The 22806-nt window shown below is 34.5% G+C and overlaps 1 protein-coding gene and 1 non-coding gene across 2 annotated transcripts in view; one reads left to right on the forward strand and one right to left on the reverse strand.

Annotated features, from left to right (window-relative positions):
• Window positions 1-22806, reverse strand: part of EDIL3 (EGF like repeats and discoidin domains 3) — a 449134-nt gene that overhangs the window by 424680 nt on the left and 1648 nt on the right. The window lies entirely within an intron of this gene.
• On the forward strand, window positions 8939-9057 carry LOC135274910 (5S ribosomal RNA). The gene has a single exon (XR_010342655.1). It is a non-coding gene; the product is annotated as a 5S ribosomal RNA (ribosomal RNA).

The raw sequence follows: 22806 nt of genomic DNA on the forward strand, positions 1-22806 counted from the left end.
TACACACGAATTTTCTGCATGTGTATTCATAGATACAGTCTAAGCAACATACCCTGCAATAACAAGTTTATATAGATACATAATAAAATGAACTTAATGTAGAATATATAAAAGCCAACTTCCCAAAAGAGCAGTAATGCCAAAGAAACCCAGTTTTAATTATAAATATAGATTAATAGGTTTCCTAAAGTGGTTTCCACTTTAATTTCTGGAATGGCAAATTTAATTTAAAAGATGCAACAATATCTTTTGCTTTATTACACACCTTTGTTATTACTCCAACACAAGAAAGAACAGTGTGTAAATTCCTAGAGTACAACCAAATGATTCATCTATTCAATTTGCTTTAATTTTCTTTTGTAGGAGAGTCAGGGAACTATTAAACCATGTGAATAAGGCTTACATTTTTAAATTGTTATCTTTCTTATCATAAATATCTTTCTAAGATTTTCTGAATCGTATATAACGGCTGATTTATGCTACATTGCATAAGTATGAAGCTCTCTTATTATACAGTGTGGTCTGATGGTTTATATTCCTAATATTTCCAAATGACCTAAATATTATTTTTATAATGCATTAAATATTAAAATTACATATTAAAATGCATATTTTCACATTGATAAGCCAACATAAACAAACCTGAGAAGTCCCTGTTAAAGTTTGTATGTTCCAATTGCCTGGGCTTATATTTGAAGCTTTGACATAGTAATTGACTGCACAAACAACTCACCCTGGAAGAGTTCTTTATGCCTCGTATTATCCCCAAATCAATTGACATAATTTATAAAATATTCTAAATTAAGGCTAAACAGAAACCTGAAACCTCCAACCTTTGATTGGTTTACTATGTAGCTGATATCAGTAGTAACATTTTAAATATATCAAAAGATACTCTTGAATTATGGAAAATGAAAAACAAAATAAATAACTTAGGAATAATAAACATTAAGGTGATCTATTTCACTTCTCAAAGAACAGACAGAAATTATTTTAGAAACAATTTTGTTCATCTTTTTGCTTTTCTGTTTGTAAATTTGACTTCCAAATGCATTATTTTCTGACAGCAATGAGTATGTAATCTGTATTACTAGCTGAAGAGGTAATTTAATGTATTTATTCTAATTTATTTAAGTATATTCCTTTATAATAAAGTATTAATAACTTTTATATAAACATATACTTACAGTTCCCAGAGGGGAAATTAATGTCATTGCATCTTGGTTTTAGAATCTTAGTAAATTCTTGTATTGAGAGGTATAATCAAAAAATTGCTAATTCAGGCCAAGGCATGTGGGTCACGAGGTCAAGACATGGAGACCATCCTCGCCAACATGGTGAAACCCTTTCTCTACTAAAAATGCAAATATTATCTGGGCATGATGCTGCCCGCCTGTAATCCCAGCTACTAAGGTGGCTGAAGCAGGAAAATCACTTGAACTGGGGAGGTGAGGGTTGCAGTGAGCCGAGATCCTGTCACTGCACTACAACCTGGTGACAGAGCAAGACTCCATCTCAACAACAACACAACAACAAAAAATTGCTAATTCAAAAATGAGTTATAGTTCATATATGATTTTGAAATTGAGCATTTTAGAAACAAAATCAAACAATTATTTCTCTAGAAATAATTCTATAATACTGGCTAAAATATTTTAAATAGTGCAACTGGTACTGCATTAAAGGAAATTTGAGGTAATCTTGTTTTTGTGGAATGGCATTGGAACCAAAAAAAGTTGAAATTTTGGGTCACAGAAACATAGCAAAAGAGAAGATGCCTTATTTTTTTAGAGGTGACAAATTTTTCATTATGGTGAGTGACTAATTTAACTTCTTAACTTTTAAATTAGTATGAACAAAAAATAATTTTCTAAGCCAGCAACTTCTAGATCTCAACTGGAGGTGAAAAAAAATGGGAGAAATCACGGAAATTTGGGGACATCACATATAAATATACTCATTTTAATATATAGGCACTGTTCATATCTCGATCATCACTTGGGGTCTCACAAATCAATTACTATGCATGTATCTGATTTGTCATAACTTCTTAGTGTGTTTCTGTTCATTTTCAAAATAATTGTCATCAAAAGTTTTCATGATATCTTAATATGTACAGTAAAATACACAAACACAACCAAGGGAAGATTATAGAAAAAGTGAAATTGTCACTACTTCCAATTCCACCTGATTCTATAAAGGTACAAAAGACAAATTAAAATTATAAAGCTACAACCAAAACAGACAATGTAAGGCAGTTTTCAGGTTCTGAAATTATTTCTTGTATATTGCTTCATTTTTATTTTGATTATTATAGATGCCAAAAAGAAAAACAAATAGTGTAGAGGCCATGGTCTCTGTTTTTGCTGAATAAGGGAATTGAGGCATGGAGTTTAGAATTTGCCCAGTCACAAGGCAAGTACTTATTAGAGCCAGAATTGTCATTCTTTTTTTTTTATTTCTCAACTGATAATTTTTTAAATTTTTATTATATATATATTTTTTATTGCACTTTACATTCTGGGGTACATGTGCAGAACATGCAGGATTGTTGTATAGTTACATACATGGCAGTGTGGTTTGCTGCCTCCATCCCCAAGTCACCTATATCTGGCATTTCTCCCCATGTTATCCCTACCCAACCTCCCTGCCCCACTGTCCCTCCCCTATTCCCTCCCAACAGACCCCAGTGTGTGATGCTTCCCTCCCTGTGTCCATGTGTTCTCATTGTTCAACACCTGCGTATCAGTAAGAACATGCGGTGTTTGATTTTCTATTCTTGTGTACGTTTGCTGAGAATGATGGTTTCCAGATTCATCCATGTCCCTACAGAGGACACGAACTCATCCTTTTTTATGGCTGCATAGTATTCCATGGTGTATGTGTGCCACATTTTCCTTGTCCAGTCTATTATCCATGGGCATTTGGGTTGGTTCCAGGTCTTTGCTATTGTAAACAGTGCCACAATGAACATATGTGTGTATATGTCTTTATAATAGAACGATTTATAATCCTTTGGATATATACCCAGTAATAAGATTGCTGGGTCATATGGAATTTCTATTTCTAGGTCCTTGAGGAATCGCCACACTGTCTTCCACAATGGTTGAACTAATTTACATTCCCACAGAAAGTGTAAAACTGTTCCTATTTCTCCACATCCTCTCCAGCATCTGTTGTCTTCAGATTTTTTAATGATTGCTATTCTAACTGGTGTGAGATGGTATCTCAATGTGGTTATGATTTGCATTTCTCTAAAGACCAGTGATGATGAGCATTTTTTCATGTTTGTTGGCCTGATATGTGTCTCCTTTTGAAAAGTGTCTGTTCATCTTTTGCCCACTTTTGAATGGGTTTGTTTATTTTTTTCTTGTAAATCTGTTTCAGTTCTTTGTAGATTCTGGATATTAGCCCTTTGTCAGATGGGTAGAGTGCAAAAATTTTTTCCCATTCTGTTGGTTGCCAGTTCACTCTAATACTTGTTTCTTTTGCTGTACAGAAGCTCTGGAGTTTAATTAGATCTGATTTGTCTATTTTGGCTTTTGTTGCCAATGCTTTTGATGTTTTAGTCACGAAGTCCTTGCCTATGCCTATGTCCTGAATGGTATTCCCTAGGTTTTCTTCTAGAGTTTTTATAGTGTTAGGTCTTATGTTTAAGTCTTTAATCCACCTGGAGTTAATTTTAGTGTAAGGTGTCAGGAAGGGGTCCAGTTTCAGCTTTCTGCACACGGCTAGTCAGTTTTCCCAACATCATTTATTAAACAGGGAATCCTTTCCCCATTGCTTGTTTTTCTCAGGTTTGTCAAAGATCAAATGGTTGTATATGTGTGGTGTTGCCTCCGAGGCCTCTGTTTTGTTCCACTAGTCTTATCTCTGTGTTGGTACCAGTACCATGATGTTTTGATTACTGTAGCCTTGTAGTATAGTTTGAAGTCAGGTAACATGATGCCTCTAGCTTTGTTCTTTTTGCTTAGGATTGTCTTGTCTATACAGGCTCTCTTTTGGTTCCATATGAAGTAAGAATTGTCTTTTGATAGCCAAATTAATTCATACTGCTTTGGAAATTGTTACACAGATAGACTAAGGATGAAAAGTTATACAAACCTATACCTACATGAGATTGTGTATATAAATAATTGCAGTTGGTAGCTTTCAAATCACCACGATTTTCATCTTTTGATGTTATGTCCATTAAATATGTCATGTTACATAGAAAAATGGATTTAGCAGACACAGTTAAAACTCCTAATCCACTGACCTTAAAATGAGAAGATAATCCTGAATCTGCACATTACAATTGTTCCTTTATGGACACATTTATATTGTACCCCAAAGAATGTTTTAAATTATGAATTTATTTAAAAATAATTAATATACAGTATATATACATGATAAATCTCATGAGTTTTAACTATGTAAATTTCATATGGCATCTTGCAACAGGCTAATTTTTAGTAATAAATGTTGTTACTGTGGAAATAGATACAAATTGATACAAACTGGCCTATCAATTTTCTACCCTGAAGCTTTAATATCTTTTTTTAAATTCATCCAAACCACTTGACTCATTCCATGTATATTTTCTGTCTGTTCTATGGAAAATCATAGAGTGTTATACCAATCCTTAAAACACGTTTGGGTAATTATTGCTTATATTTAACTTAAATGTCTTCTCTTAATGGAAAGTTTTGGGTTTTGGGTGGTTGTTGTTTGCTTGTTTTGAGAGGAAGAGGTAACAAAAATAAACTATTTAAATTGAAAACAATTATTGTATATTAAAATTTTAAGTGCAACATGCACTTTTTTTTATTCATTTTTGAGGTATCTATGATATTTAAATAAATTTGAACTGCTAAAAGGCAGGACATAGTGAAGAGTTTTCTGAATACTTTGTACTGACCACAGAAACAATCAGTCATGAACTAACAGATTATAAAAAAACTGTCATGCTCATGGCCACCTTCATTTTAGAATCTAGTTCTGTTGCATAGAAACTTAGCTCTAAAACAAGAATATATTTCAATTGTTTTTCATTTTAACATCCTGAGTTCCACCTTCAAAAAAATCTTTTTATGCCATATTTACAACTAACACCTCTAAATCAAAATGCGAAATAAAAACAACCCAAGATATTTTATAAGTTTCTGTTATAAGTGATAAATCAAGACTCAACTTATAGTCTATCTTCAGAGTGGAAAGTGAACACATCTAGGTAGAAAGAGTACAAAGAAAGCAAAGACCACCTGGTGATTTAGGGGACATTAATTGATATTCTATTATAATCACGTGCTCTCAAAATGCATTAATTTAAAGCCAGAAACATAATAGAAACATATTTCACATCAATTTTAGGATTGCTAACCTCTGCTGATCAGCCAATTTTTCAGAACATTCCAGGTTCCCATGCCTTCCTTATACCATTCTCCTTTGGGATGTGTCTCAGAATAACTGTCCCCTTTTAACAGCCAGACCACAACTAAGAAAATAATACCTGACATTTATTGAGAGCTTGTATTGTGACAGCATTTGCAAGAACATTACATGGGTTATATCTTTTAATCTCTAAAACAGCTCTATTAGGTCACTATTGCTTTATTCATATTCTAGGAATGAGGATACAGGCTATGTACATAACCACTAAAAGGCATCAAGGCAAATAAATGTTTCATCCAGGATCCAATTCCCAGTCTATCTGATTAGAAAAATCTTTCTTTTAACCAACACAATACACCAATATGCCAGAAAGTTATAGCTCAAAGACTAAAGTCTTTTTGATAAATATTATCCCAAGAAGTATAAATAAATAAATAAATAAATAAATAAATAAATAAAATAAGAAAAACAACAGTTTATTCACCAATAATTTTTCTAAAATCAGAATGGTGTACCAAGCGTTGTGCTACAGCACTGGATATGTTATACCACCACCACCACCACCACCATCATCATCATCATCATTATCATCATATCTATCATGGGCCACAGATATGCCTCTAAGCACTTAACCTTGTAATAACTTTACAAGTCAGACCCCATTATTATCCTTATTTTACACACAAGAAAACCAAAGTTAGTAATCTGTTGAAGCAGAAAATCCTGACTAGGAGACCTAGGAGCCTTACCTTGTCCAATGCTTACTTCTTTATTTCATAGTTACCATCCTCTATATAGATTTATGTGATCAGTTTTGTACATTTTTCTTTCAAATTATTCTATAAATATGTAACTCTCCATGAACATTTAATGCTACATATAATATGTGCTAATAAATTAGAAAATATTGTTAAAATGTTCTATTATATCAGAAATGATAATTTATCAAAAACGGAAAGGGGATAATAAGACAGTATTCTACTAACTATGAAAGATTCTAGAAACAGTATTCACAAAACTACCCACCACACAGATCAGACTGCTAGCAGGTGAGTTATTTCAAAACTTAAGGAACAGAAAACTCTTGCAGTATTTAAAGCGTTTCAGGGAAGAAAAGCTCCCCAAGTAATTCTACCTATGTAGTATTTTTTCCAATACCAAGTATAATAAAATTAGCATAACATGTCATTTATGAAAATAGATGCAAATGTCCCAACAAAAATACTAGCAAATTATATTCAGATATATTTTAAATAATTGTACACAATGGCACAAACATAACAAAATACAATAATTAAAACCAAGTACTACTGACACTCTAATAGAGAAGCAGCTTAATAAATAAGTCCCTGAAAAGATGCAAATTATATCATAGTATTTAGTGTACAATACATGTTCCTTTTTCTAACAGTTGCTTTAAGTCACATGGGGAAGCACAGATAACCATTTGGTAGAAGAAAACAAAGAGAAATTCTTATACACTTAAATATAATGCCAACAGCAGAAATCATAAAGGGAAACACAGGCATATTTTATAAAATAAATCTGTTTTAAATTTAATGACTTTTAAAAAAATTTTTTTGACAGGGTCTTGCTCTGTCACCTCCCAAGTTGGAATGCAGTGGTGTGATCACAGCTCATTGCAGCCAACTTTAACAACTTTTAACAAACACAGTAAGTGCAATATAAAGGCAAACAAAATGTGAGAAAACGTATTTGCAATATCTCACTTCCTTAATATTTTTGAAAAATAAGATTGAATCTCAGCACTCAACATAAAAAGGATATCTGAGCCAGGCCACTGGCTCATGCCTGTAATCCTAGCACTTTGGGAGGCTGAGGTGGGGGGAGGACTTGAGGTCAGGAGTACAAGACTAGCCTGGCCAACATGGTGAAACACTGGTTTCTACCAAGAATACAAAAAATTAGCTGAACCTGGAGGCGCTTGCCTATAAATATCAGCTACTTGGGAGGCTTGGATCCAGGAGGTGGAGGTTGCAGTGAGCCAAGATGGCATCAATGCACTCCAGCCTGGGTGATGGAATGAGACTCTGTCTCATGTCTCAAAAACAAAACAAAAAACTCTATCCCTAAAATTCCTACCCTATCCTTCCAACTAGGTAATTTACTTGCTTATTTTCTGTTTCCTTCCAATATAAGCTCTATTTGAGAAAATATTTTCAGCTTTTTGATCATTGTAATTTTAGCACTCAAAACACTTCTTATATCTGTCTATCTGAACTTAATATAATGTTATTGAATAAGTAAATTATACAACTGTAAGGTAAAAGGATTCCTGGAAGACTCTGAAGTAGGAACCACCAAGAATCTGCCTCACTACCTAGGCAACAATTGCATTGCCAGAATTTGTCTGAGGTAACTATTTTGAAACTCTGGAATCTATTGGGGGCTGGGAGACTCATACTTCCTAATTTTAAAACTCATTGCAATGCTACAGTAATCAAAACAATGTAGTCTTACATGAAGAGAGACAAAGAAACAAAGGGAATAGAATAGAGAGCTCAGAAATAAACCTTCACATATTCGGTGAGAGGATTTTTGACAAGGGTGCCAAAGTCATTCTACAGGAATTGTCAATGGAGAAAAGACAGGTTCTTCAACAAATGTTGCTGGTAGAACTGAATATCCATATGCAAAAGAATTGCAGTTGAACACTTAACTATCACACAAAAATTAACTCAAAACAGATCATATCTAAATCTAAGACCTAAAACTCCAAAACTCTGAGAAGACAAAATAGGGCAAAAGTTTAACGACATTGGATTTGGTAATGATTTCTTGGATATGACACCAAAGGCACAGGCAACGAAAGAAAAAAATTAGTAAATTGGACTTACGAACATTAAAATATTTTGTATATCCAACTACACTACCATAGAATAAAAAGGCAACCCACAGAATGAGAAAAAATATTTGCAAAACATATATCTGATAAGGAATTAATATAGAGAACTTTAAAACTCAACAACAACAAAAAAATCGGATTCAAAAATGGGCAAAGGAATTAAATAGATGTTTCCCCATAGAAGATATACAAATGGCCAGTAAACACATGAAAAGATGCTCAATATCACTAATAGTTTGGAAAATGCAAGTCAAAACTAAAATGGGATATCATTTTACACCCAATAAGATGACTACTATAGAAAAATAAAAACATTAAAAGTGTAGAGTATGTGCAGTCTTGATGGGGATGTAAAATGCTATAGCTGCTGTGAAAAACAGTATGAAAGTTTCTCAAAAAATTAAAAACAGTATTACCATAATATCCAGAAACTACATTTCTGGATATATAACAAAGAAATTGAAAACAGACTCTGAAAGGGATATTTGTGAAGCCATTTTCATCACAGGATTATTCACGATAACAAAAACTTAGAATATATATAATATATATAACCTTACATATAATATACATAAACGTATATACACATACACATATATATATATACACACACACAAATATACACACATAACATATGCATACATATATACATACATACACAAAGGCATATTATACTATTTGCCTTAAAAAGAAAGGACAGTCTACGGCCATACCACCCTGAACGCGCCCGATCTCGTCTGATCTCGGAAGCTAAGCAGGGTCGGGCCTGGTTAGTACTTGGATAGGAGACCGCCTGGGAATACCGGGTGCTGTGGACTTTAAAATACATAAAATTAAAAAAAAAAAAAGAAAGGACAACACAACATACACATACATACATATATACACAAAGGAATTTTATTTTGCTTTAACAGGGAAGAACATTCTAACATATGCTACAAAAGAAATGAACCTTGAGGACATTATGCTAAGTGAAATATTGCATGGTTTCCATTTATATGAGGTACCTAGAGACTTAGGGTAGTCAAAATCATAGAAAGCGAAAGCAGAATGGTGGTTGTCAGTGTCTGGGAAGAGGGAGAAATGGGGAATTATTGTTTAATGAGTATGAATGGGGTTTCTACATTATAAGATAAAAAGTTACGGAGATTGATGGTCATAATGGTTGCACAACATTAAAATGTATTTAATATCACCAAACTGTACACCTAAAAACATGATTAACATGGTAAATTTAATATTACGTGCATTTTACCATCATAATTAAATTGAAAATTAAACCCCCGAAACCCTGTGTGATATGATCCATTTTATGGTTAAACATATACTTAAAGATATTTATTTACTTAAACAAGCCTCAAAATACAGACACCAATATGTCACTATTATACCTTTTCATCAATGAATGTATACTTGCTTATAGGTTACAAAATAATTCAAATTTTAAAACAAAGATTAGAAATTAACTGCCTTTTCCCAAACCAAAAAACAATTGCCAAAGCCTTTTCCTCATCTCATAAACAGGAGTAATGTATTAGATTTTACAGTTTTTATTTTGCACACCTTTTTCCACTATATACCTTTTTAGAAAGATATGTCTATTTTAGACTTTTCAGACTAGAAGTGGAAATCACACAATTACTAGGGTCACAAACATAGAAATCGTTTTAGAACTATTGAAGCATTTAAGAAAGGTAGAAATACAGTTGCCTAAAGGGGAATAAACAGCAGTTTGCAGTGACATACAGATTGTCATTACACAAACAACTCTAAACAGAGCTGTTTAGAAGGTTCTCAGCTCCTAGGCAGACACCGTTCCCAGGTGTTGTCTCTTTCCCTCTGCCAAGTACTTCTGGTTTGAGCAGGTGTGACTGCATGGTGGGAGGAGGGAAAGAAGCTATGCTTGGAGGAAAGTTATTGCTGGTGGAGCTGATGGGAGTTAACTGTCAGGGCACTGGGGCAATTAGTAGATCACAGGGCTACCTGCAGCTCCTCCATCTGATAATTAAAAACACCACTAAGTGCTTTGTTTTTGTTGCACATACTTTTTCTGTCAAACCTGGGTGAGAAAATTACAGTTTAAAGTTTACTGTCTATCTCCCATATAGGACTAAAAATATTTTATTGTAATTTGGTAACTGCAGATAAAACCTGAATCTTCCTTTTAAACTGTTTATAAATTAGACAGCTATGGAAACAGTAGGTCATTTATTTATTCAGCACTTAGAGTTTGCCACTACTAAAGTATTCATTGCTTTTTAATAATGTATCATTTGTACCATGATTCACAAGTCAATGCATCAGTGCATCAAGTAGATAAGAATTTAGTAAATAACTTAATGGGTCTATCAAAAGAACACATTTTTAACCATAAAGCATATATATATATATACACATATATGCAGAGCTGTTTTTCATGCATGCCAAGAGTCAGAAAGTAAATATTAATTGAATGTCTACTATATGTAAGGTACCACATTTGAAGCTGGATATACATTAAGGAACACAGATATTCTTCCTGCCTTCATCATGCTTACAATCTATTGGAAATAAGATGAAAATAAATAAGCAAATAAACAAATGATTATGTAACTATAATTTTTGAAAAGTGCTATAATATTTTTAATAAAGATACAGTAAAAGAACAATAACAGGGAAATATGATAATTTCTCATTTTCAAATGTGCATTTGAGCATGAACTACTTGGATAAGATGACCAGAGAAAGATTCTCTTAGGCTGTGTAGTTTAAGCTGAGGGATAAGTTGGAAACAGAAAAACTGCAACATATAGAAGGAGATGCATATAGACAAAAAGTGCATATATATATATATATAAATATAAAGAGAGAGAGAGAGAGAAATGATAATTTCAAGAAAATCATGAATACTTTAAAGACCCCCATCAATATGAAATAAAAAAGCTAAGGGCAGAAATATGTGTGTTGCAGTATTATTGAGCCAATATGTACCTGATATAAAAATAACAATAAATAGCATAATAATACTATTTGTAAGAAATGAAATTAGGTTACTCCATATCTATGAGGGGAAAGCATACATCGTATTAGTAATAAAAATTATACTGAATGCAGAGTGAAAAAAAGTAAAAACTCCAGTGAAGACAAATGCAACACAAAATTATGGAAAATAATATATATTCTACCTACATATTATTTGAAAATATGTGGCCTGACAGAAAAAGATAGCTAGCAAAACGATAAATTAAACAAGAAACCATCACTTGTTGGATCTTCTTACTCATTCCTTTTAGATCCCTGATTCAACCTTTCAGTCTCACCATGATCTATGGATCCCATCATTTTTGATAGTACTCATTTTCTTAGTGCCAGAGACGGGAAAAGAATTTTAGAAACTATCTTAGTTTGAGATTTAATGTTAATTTTAAAAGTAGAAATTCAGAATGTGGCTTCAAAAGTTAAAAAATACAGACTAATGTATGTGACAGTTTAGGGAAGCACATCCCTGGAATTTTCTGTTGAGTTTTTGGCAAGCTTGTTGAAAAAATATGTAGGCTACTTGGATGGATTACAAATGAAACAACTAAAATGATGAAAGGAATGGCTTACAAGGACAGATTAAAGGAAAAAATATGTATGATTTCAGCATGTCAGAAACTAAAAAAGAAACGCTATGGTTTACAAATATTTGAAACATGTAAATTTGAGGTAAAAAAAGAACTCTGTGTACAAGGTACATAATTATGAGTATATTAAAAAGAGAAATGAAACGATTCCCCTGGTAATAATGTCAATTGCTTTACAGTAAGAATATTTGGACAAATGACCCAAGGATGTGTAAGAATTAAAACCACTAGGCAGACATATTAGACATTCCTAGTAACCTAAACTATGCAGACCTCAAAATATGTAGACGGCCATCCGAACAAGATAAAGTAGGTCGGGAAACAACTGCAGAAATCTTCCTATCCCCCAGCTGTGTTTTAAATTTAGAAGGAAGTCTTCTGCGGATTTGGGGCTTTTCTCTGTAAGTGTGCTACAGTGAAAAGATTCCTCAATTTGGATCTATAAGACCTAATTTTGAGTGCTGATCACTTATTCTCTTCTCAGTCCATATCCTCATCTGTCAACAGGGATAATAATAACCCCTTAAGTTGTTGTGGGTTTTAAAAGAGCTGTTTTTATGAACACATATTATATGTACTTAAAAGCATTGCTCTTAGTGAGATACATCAATTATTATTATGAGTGTAATGTGTCAAAAGCTATAGGATGAAGACTGTCAAAGAGAATAATGCTTGAGACTAGGCTATTATATCTGTCATCTGCTTAGGGTAAACTGGCTCTCCTCCAGGACACTGCTTACCTTGCAGCCCTCTTAATTGGATACTGTTTCTCCTCCTATAAATTCCAGGTCTGAACATGTGGTACCAGTTCCTTTGCTGCCACAAGCCACTTCCAAAACGTTTTCCCTTCTCTCTCTCTAAAAACACTCAGTTTTAATTTCATGTCGTCTCTACTCCTCCACCACTCCTTGGTATAGGTACTCCTGATCTCTGAACTACATCACCCCCCATCCTTAAAGATTCCTGATTTTGGTTTACTGTCATCCTCCCCAACATTTCTTGGGGCATAAGATTTTGTGATTTTAGTAACAACAAAGATGATTTTTCCAGCACTTGGCCATTCAGTGCCAATTTTCTTCCAATCATCATGTCTTCTACCCTCCCTGAAATATAACTTCTATAGTCATACTCTCATGATTATAATTACCAAAATTTTAATTACATTGGAATTACTACAATGCCTCCAAATCTTTTTCCTCCAGTCATCACTTATTATCTTCTTACTCATTCCCTTTAAAACCCCAATTCAACTTTTCAGCCCTACCAGGATCTATAGATCCCATCACTTTTTAACAGTACTCATTTTCTTTCTGCCAGAGATGGGGAAAAGACTTTAGAAATTGTCTTAGTTTGAGATTTACTAAAGCAAAAGTGGTGAAATCATCCAGACAAAGCAAAAATGGGTGTAATCAATGGAGAAATCGGTTAAGTGGTTAAATACTTCTGGAAATGCATAACCACAGAGACTAAGTTGGGAAAAGAGATAAGAAGGATTAGAAATTAGAATAGTGACCAAGAATAGGGTCAGTGGAAATGAAGGATGAAGAAAGGTAAAAGGCAGAAAATTCTGGTAAGAGACAGAAACTCTGAGAAATTTAAAATACTGGTAGCTGGGTAATTTCATGTGATGAGAAAATCTAATAAACAGCATTGCCAGTAGGTACTTAAAAATAAAGATGGGAATCATTAATGTTGGGATCTTTCAGGAAGTCTAATACCAGAATGTGAAAAGGGCTACAAGCTCATATGTGAAAGTTTTTAAGAGGACAAATGATGGAGAAGAAACAAGGTTCTGAAGCCACTGAGGAAGTGAAGCATATTATGAAGGTTAGTAATAGGTTCCAAAGGGGAAAGGAGGTGTTCTATGCTAATGGAAAGAAAGAAAGTGTTAATGTTGAGAAGCAGTTTGAAATCGTTTTTGAAAAAGCAAGTAGTATGCCAACCTCTCCTTCTCATCTCTTGAGTCCAAGAACTGAAAAAAAAAAAAAAAAAAGCACAACTATGATTACCTCAAGTAAAGTAGTAACAGAAGAAGGGAGTAAAAAATAAGTTGGAATCAGAACATATAGACTCAAATTCAAATTGCTCACTCATTCCAGGTCATATGACTTTTTTGAATCTCAAGTCCTTATCTGTTAAATTCGATTAAGAATATGTTCTCTGCTTATGTTCCCTAAAGTAGAAATGTTTCCCAAAGTGAAAAATGCTCATGTCTCCTAAAGCGGAAAATGCTTATAAAATTTTAACCACTGTGTTATTATTTGGGGGAATAGACATAATAACACATGTGGAGATAAATTTTGGCTGTTAAACAATTTACATATATACCAAGGAAAAAGATGATGAGGATGATCTCATATTAGATGGCATATAACATGGTTTGGCTCCGTGTCCCCACCCAAATATCATCCCAAACTGCAGTCCCTATGTGTTGAGGGAGGGATCTGTACTCCCTAAATGTCCAAGGAGGGAGGTGACTGGATCATAGGGGCGGTTTCCTCCATGCTGTTCTTGAAGAGTGAAAAAGTTCTCACGAGATTTGATGGCTTTATAAGTGTTTGGAAGTTCCTCCTTCACTATTATATCTCTTTCCACCATGTGAAGAAGGTCTTTGTTTCCCATTCGCTTTCCACCAGGATTGTAAGTTTCCTGAGGCCTCTCCAGCCATGTGGAACTGTGAGTCAATTAAACCTCTTTTCTTTATAAATTACCCAGTTTTGAGTGTTTCTTTTTTTCCCCCTCGAAACAAATCTCCCTCTGTCACTAGGCTGGAGTGCAGTGGTCTGATCTCTGCTCACTGCAACCTCCCCTCCTGAGTTCCAGCAATTCTCCTGCCTCAGCCTCCTGAGTAGCTGGGACTACAGGAGTGCGCCACCACGCCCAGATAAATTTTGTATTTTTAGTAGAGATGGGGTTTCACCATGTTAACCAGGATGGTCTTGATCTCTTGACTCATATCTGCCCACTTCATCCACCCAAAGTGTTAGGAGTACAGGCATGTGCCACCGTGCCTGACCTTTGGATATTTCTTTATAGCAGTGTGAAAATTGAGTAATACAGCGTAATTCTCATGGCCTTGTAAAATATTTAAAATTAATCTAGTTTGAGTTTTTTTAATAAACCACATTTTGATTGAATAATTATTCAAATAAACTAGAAAAAATGTTCTAATTGATGTGGTTTGAGACTATTTGGTACTTTTGTTTGGCTAAAACTTATTCACAAGGTTATGTAGAAATGAAATTAAATGAGGATGAGATGTAAGGCAAATTTAATACCTTCATTAAACTAGGAGAAATAAAAACCTTGTTAACCTCTAAAGTCACTTTGTACTACATGATGTATCTGAAAATTACAGAGAAAGCACACTTCTACACACCATATTGAATAGCAATGAAACAATGTAGAAGAGCAGTGAAATCCTACTAAATTAAAATAAATCATAAAAATCATGCTGAAATCAAACTAAATGGTAAGATCTGAAGAAAATGTGTTTCAAACCACTTTCCAAGTGCTCATCTTCTTTCCCCATCTTCACTATTTTTACCGATAATGCATTCTAACACATTAATGCTTTTGGACCAAATGAATGAGCACACTGCTTTATTTCTGAATGTGAAAAAAGAACTTTACACTTTACCAATCTAAATTTGAAAATTTCAAGTTATTGTCTCAAGAGAATAAGTATAATTTATTCCTTCTGAAATAACTACCAGTTAAATAATGGTTAGACATACTGTGTGTGTTTTACAAATAATAAAATCATTTAACAAAATATCTCCATGATATACAAGATGTGTCACTCACTGAGACACAGCATTGTCTAATAGTTAAGAGGACAAGCTCTAGATTCTAACAAGCTACTTAGTAGCTCTATGATCTTAAGTTATTTAACCACTTTATACCTCCATTTTCTCATTTATATATCAATAATAGTAATACTTACTTCAAGAGTTTTGAGACTTAAAGATGATAATTAGAACAGTGGAACACATAGTATGCACTCAATACATGTTAGACTTGAAAAACATTAGAATGAATGTCCCTTGTTAACTTATCTGAGCCTCTTAATGCTGACATGGTGGTGGTCCCTAATGAAAAGAAAGTGAGGCCGGGTGCGGTGGCTCACGCCTGTAACCCCAGCACATTGGGAGGCCAAGGCAGGCGGATCACGACGTCAAGAGATCGAGACCATCCTGGCCAATATGTTGAAACCCGGTCTCTACTAAAAAAATACAAAAATTAGCTGGGCATGGTGGCACGTGCCTGTAGTCCCAGCTACTCGGGAGGCTGAGGCAGGAGAATTGCTTGAACCCAGGAGGCAGAGGTTGCAGTGAGCTGAGATCACGCCACTGCACTCCAGCCTGGCTCCTGGCGACAAAGCAAGACTCTGTCTCAAAAAAAAAAAAAGAAAAAGAAAAAAAAAGAATGACGGCTGAAAAATTATTGTTTTTAGGTCAAAATCAAATTTAGTTAGAAGTGTCAGAAACTTGCACCTAAAAATGGGATCAATCACTTAGAAGCAGCTTTTCTTTTAATTGAAGGTTCATAACAAACACAGCTAATCACTTTATATTTCTGCCTGTACTTTATATTTTCAACAATGCTCTTGCAGGAGTGTTGAGAAGTATTTTCAAAGTAGTCTCATCCTACAACACATTAGAAGGAATAATTATGTAAGAAAGTGAGAAACAAAGCTTTTAAAGTTCCTGAAACTACTTTGACCTATTTTTATATATAAAGACACACTGCTGTTTAAAATGTTCAAGTACTTTTAAAGGCAAACTGATGGGAGGGGGTAGCTACATTCAATTCAATGTATATTAAATGCCTGTTTGGGTTTTCTTGTTTGTTTTGCCTGATACTATTCTAAGCCCTAGCTCTGTAGAAAGCACAAAACATGAAACAAGAACTTGGCATATAAACATTAAAGCACTGTGAATGGTAATTTGGTTTTTGTTTGTCTGTAAACAACATTCCAAAAAAGTTAGGGTTTATAATACAGAAGTTAAACTATAGAAAGATAAGTAAACAGAAAGAACAGAATAGTTAAAATTAGAGTTCAAGTAGCATTTGGAGAGAAAATGTGCTAAGAAGTGTGCAGCAGAGATGTGAGTACAGACCTAAGGCTCAGGCCTGTAGGTGGGAGACTGCTCCACATCACAGAGAGGGATTTGCCCATTTATTTCAAATAAAAAATATTCTCCAACATATCTACTCAATTGTTTTGAACTTTCCTGCTTGTGTCATGAGCCCATTTTATCCTGGCTGACTTCATATAGTCCCCAGTATCAGTAAAATCTAAACGGTTCTCCTTAAATCTAAAGTACAAGAGAAGATTTAAAGGATTATTTTGCATTCCCGAAATATACCACTTTGTCAAATACCAAGCGTAAACCTTAAGGAATGTATGGTGGCCGAACCCCATTTAGAGATTATCTTCAAATAAAGCATATATCATCTAACAAGAGATTAGAACCTTGGTCTTCCCATTTATGAAATATTACACCATATTAAATTATTTTAAGAGATCATTTTGATACAAACCTGTTTTAGAGAAGAGAAAAGGCAAAGCCAAGTCAATTTTCTTTCTCTATAGAAACATTCACATTCAAGTGCTTTAGTGCTTAAAAAGCCTTCACCTAAATTCTTGTACTTAAATCCTCCATTCTAAGTCACACACTATAAATCTGAACAATTCCTACACAGTTACTATCACTATAATAATGCATATTTTAAAACAAAATAGCAGCACATTTTCTAAAATATAACCGAATAATTGCAAGCCATCTTATCTACATTGTAAGGTCTTTCTTTTTTATGAAATTGAGTTTTGTGTCTTGTAATACTTCATTACTTTATAAGAAAAATAATTTTAAAAAAACCAACATTTTATTTGACACAATGGGAAAAGAAAAGTCCTGCATAAGTAAATTCTTCAGATATCTAGCTATTTCACCATTAAGGAGATTTTCAAGCTTAAACATTTTTTACAAAATTTTTTCAATAATGTGTACATTTCACTGCTTTTGCACCCAAAAAATGTTGAACATCTTGCAGTGAGGCTTTCTATAGGTTGCAAAACCAAGGTTAGTACCAGCTGTTGCATTCTCTTATACGGTGATACTTTTTGGCCTTTACACTTACCACCCACCACCCACCCCCTACCCCCCACCAGCATGTACCCAGTTTTTTGTACTGTAAAGTATTACTGCTTTTAAATATACTATTTGACTCTTCTCTTTGTCTAAATGTTGGCATGTTTTACTGCTCTGATTAAGCCTGACCTATTACTTCATATGCTTTTCATTTTCTGGATTCAGTTTATAGAGGCCCCAGAAACTTGAAAGTCAAGAGAAATAAGCTTTTCTATGATACATGATCTAAGGCCTAAATCTGACACCTATTTTTGTGTTCAGAAGTTTCTGGTTCTTTCTCCTAGGTTCTCAGCTATGTGATATGTGGATGAAGCTTAAAGGCAAGTGGCTTCTCCAGAAGTGGAGTGGATATAAATTACTGTACATTTGATAGCTTTAGGCAGGATAGTGTGATCAAATCAAGGTGTAAAGTCCTGAGTTGCTCCCTAATTTAGATCCCAATTTATTTTCACTTATGTTTTAAACTTCAGTTTTGACGGGCAGAGGTTTTACATTATAATCTTCCTTTTCTTTCCTCACAAAAAGATAAGTTACAGGTTTCACAGTGTTTCAAAGATTTGCAATCTTTTAATAATGATAAAAAATACCATTATCAATTTTACAGTAGATATTGTGTCCTATCTGCCATCTAGCAAGGGAATGAGGGAGGAGGGAAGAGGAGGAGAAGAGATGGAATGAAGAAGAGAGATAGTTTTTATCTTAGAAGAACTCTGACACAGAAAGAATGCCACTGGAAACTGACTGTTTGGCACAATGTCAGTGATTGTATAAAAAATTCCTGAAAATGGTGTAATGATGGATCTGTAACATGATTTTGAGGGCTACATCGGCAGATGCTAGAACTAAAAGTTATCAGTTAAAGGTCAATTAATATCAAAATGCATGATTTCAAGTCCCTGAAAGCAGTTGATACAGAGGAGGCACATATATAGGGATTAATACTTAGCTGAAATAGGGCATGACAAAGCTTTATTTCTCATGACATTTGTCTCTTTTAGCCACATGACTTGTTTTATTTAGAATCTTCTAAGATCTTGAAAACATACACTTTACCATCATGATAAAAAGAGTAAGTAAAAACATTCTTCTCTTTCCAGTGCAGTAGATGCATAGGAATAAACAGTTGAGTGTATATGTCTGTGTAAATCAATATAAGAGAATTTCTATTCATGAAACTTATAGTTCCTATGAAGAATAAGCTTAGAAAGCATGATAAAAATTTCACTAATAATTGTTTTACTACAAAACACCTCATAACTCTCCCTGTTTTCCTTGGAAGGTACTCGGAAGACCTTTCAAAAGTAATAGTTCAACCTAAGTGTGCACTTGAATATCTGTGTTTCCAAGTTAAAATCCTATGGTAGAAGGATTCTACCTTACGATGCCCTCTTTTTTTCTTTCTCAGGGAAGTGCTGAAAACTAACTCATACATTAGTTTCATAGAGAGTAGAAAGTTACTTTATGTGGATCTGCAGATTTGCATTTATGAGTTTACTTCTTTTATTCTTCCATTTTTTTTTTTCTTTAAAAGATCTTCGTTGATTATTCTGACACCTGCTGGTGAGGGCACAGTTGATTCTACTTTTCCCTTCAACAACTCACTCAAATCCAAGAGTTTTCAGGGGTATTTTCAGTGACAACTGGTAATACATTTAGTTTAAGTATTTATCGTACTTAATTTTTAGCTGTATTACATAGGAAAGCATGAGAAACATTTTAATAATTACTTCACATTGGCAGCCATTTGACTCTTTGTTTATAAATGCATGTTTGCTTTGATTAAGCAAACATTATAACCATTATGTGGACTATGATAAAAAGAAAAAGAAAATCATCCCAGAGGCATAGTTATATAGTTTATAACTATAGAACACGTAAGAAAGATGCTAATCATCTTCCTTAAAACACAGAGAAAAACTGAATAATAGGAATGACTTAGCTTTGGTTTTCTACTTTTTACAATAATAATGTTAGTTTTCAACCTATTTAGCAAATAAAGAGTAAGCTGATTATGATAGAAGCCATAACACTAAATACATATTTGCAAAATTTGCTATTTTTTACTCAATATCTAAATATTATGATTTACTTCTGACTTGAACTGAGTTCTGAAGCCTGCACTGTTTCTTTGGCAGAGATACAATGAAGCTACTACACCATAATCACGCTCAAGGCTATTGCAACTGCAAGTGTATGCAGTAAACAACAAATATCAGAATTCCTTTTTTAGGCATCGAGAAACTCTCACAGGAGGCAACTTTTGCAAAATTATTCACAAATGACAACAATCCTTCAAAAATAAAAAGTTTTACCTAATTAAGACTTTATCTTAAAAGTAATAGCTGGTACTACTAATTTAACTCTAAAACCAGTCAAACATATTTTGTAATGGTATTGAGTAACCATGCTACTTTATTTTAGTCATGTATATCTTATTCTTTTCCTTCACATTTGCTATAATTTTGTGAAAAGGAAAAATCACATGTATCGAGAGAGAAAAGCAAACTTTATTAAATATTTATTTAAAATACCCTAGATCCTGAATAAATGATTTATATGAACATTGACGCTAATATATTTGAGAAAATCACAACATAGTTTTAATTCAGAAAAGTGTTTAGAAGTACAATACATTTGTTTAATTTTTAAGATCTTTGCAACTTCAAGATCAAAGAAGGAAAAATTGACCATCTCTATTTTTTTAATAATTTTTAAAATTATTGTTAAGTCTTTTCTCAAAACAATATACACTTAAAACAAATACATTTCAATTCTAAGGAAACATTTCAGGAAAAATCAGAAAAACATTTTCAGAACCAGAGGAAAAAATTGTGTGTTGTATCACCACAGTGGTCAAAATTTTGCATTATTGTCAAACTGTCACATGAGACTACTTTATTTTCACTTAATTCATATTTTTAATTCAATATTTCTGAATCATTTTAATATGTTTTACCTTGACTCTGAAGTTAGCATTTATTTGTAAAGTATAAAATGTAATGGTTATGTAAATAAGGCAAGAAGACACCAAAGTGTAATAATAATATAATAATAACATAAAAGACAGAAACTTCTTATTTCTATATAAATATAACTATACTAATCATAAAAGGTTAGTGCTATTTTCTGGAGTGAGAATGTTCAGGTATTAATTTATTCTCATGTAGAATTAACTAAAAATCGCCATTGATTAAAAAAAGAAAATGCAAATGCCAGTGATTCATAGTATTTAGGACATGTCTAGACATTTTTAGATAGTGCCATTTGCTTAAAGACTTCAGGCACAAACTGCAGGCACAGGGACAGATTGCATAAGATGTCACGTGCTTGCTGCAACTGTATGCACGTTATTGAATTTTTTAGAGCAACCCATACCATGAATAATTTAATAGTTAATAAAATATTCAATCTGACTGATCCATTGGTTTAATTTTAAAATAAAGACGACTAATAAAAGGAGTTACATATCCTTATCAAATCTCAGGCATTAATGCAAGTAAATTGCAACCCACACGTAAGGAAAACACCAATTTCTAAAAGACATAAGATTAACGATTGGGGGGCCGGGAAGGAGTGAGTACGAGGAAAATTCTGTGTTAGCACTGCCTTCAATAAGTTTGCCCTAAGTTTAATTGTTTGGAGCTGTCACGGAAGCTGTACCCTGCCTTCTGCAGAGGTGAGGGACAAAAAAATTAGAGAGGTGCAAGTTTTAACAGAAAAAGCCCATGCAAAATGGTCTATTTCTTTTTCCTAAAGCCCTTCGCCTTTTCTCACAGGCTAGCTGGTGGGAAAGGGGAGAAATCTATTGAAGAATATGGAGTATCCAGCTGCCAAAGCATTGTCTAAGAAGACTAGGATGGAGACTCCAGGCAACATCTCCGTAGTTGGCTTGTCTCGTGGAGTAAGCTGTGCCCTGGGCGCGGGTATCTTCAGGAGACAGAGCTCCTGGCTCCAGCGAGCCTGGACTCGCCGCGCCCCAGGGTTCCCGCAATCAGACTCAGCCAGGCTAGCGTGGCCACACAAGCTAGACTCACTGTCTTCTTCTCCACCCCGCACCGCCCTCCACCTCGGAGCAGGGACGTACGGTGGTGGCGGTGACACAATGCGTGTGAGTGGGTGAGTGTGTTTTCGTGTTTGGGGTGGAACCGTAGGCGGGGATGAGTAGGAGGAGAGGGGAGTGCCTGCAGTCTCCCTCCTTCCCTTCCTGCGAAGAGATCAAAGTGCAGGAAATCCAGCCGGGAAATGAGAGAAAGGAAAAACAGCAGCGTGGAAACACGCTCTCTTTTTCATATCGCTGGAGACCGGGAAGAGCAACTACTGGAATCATGATCATTTCTTAACCTTTAGTGGAGTGGCTGCCTCTGCGTGCTAACTGGAAGGGCACTTTGTACAAGCAGGCGAGGCACACACCTACACATACGCCTACACGCTGGGGGAAATAACCACAATCCGGGGTACAGAGAGAGGCCGAGGCAAGGCGCAGCCATGGATCTCTACAGCCAGAGCTGCGAGGGCGTCTGGCCAGAAACACCCGGCTTCTTGGGCAAACAGTCAGCCAACAGTCCACAATTTTCCTGTGACTCAAATAGATGGATAGGTGCATGGATGGATGGCGCAGAATATTCATGCTGTGTCTTATCTCAAGTGCAGTGGAGTCGACGCATTTTTTAATACAACTACCCTTTTTAGAGGCACAGCATTTAAAACCCTGTAGCTCACTCAGCCCTCCACTTGAAGCTGCCTGCAGAGGATTCTCTTATCCGCGGATCCCTCAGAAGGGGCCGCCCGCATCTGTGAGCGCAGA

The sequence above is a fragment of the Aotus nancymaae genome, unplaced genomic scaffold (genome assembly GCF_030222135.1).
Source record: "Aotus nancymaae isolate 86718 unplaced genomic scaffold, 86718_ANA_hifiasm-v0.15.2.pri h1tg000014l, whole genome shotgun sequence".
Taxonomy (NCBI): Eukaryota; Metazoa; Chordata; class Mammalia; order Primates; family Aotidae; genus Aotus; species Aotus nancymaae.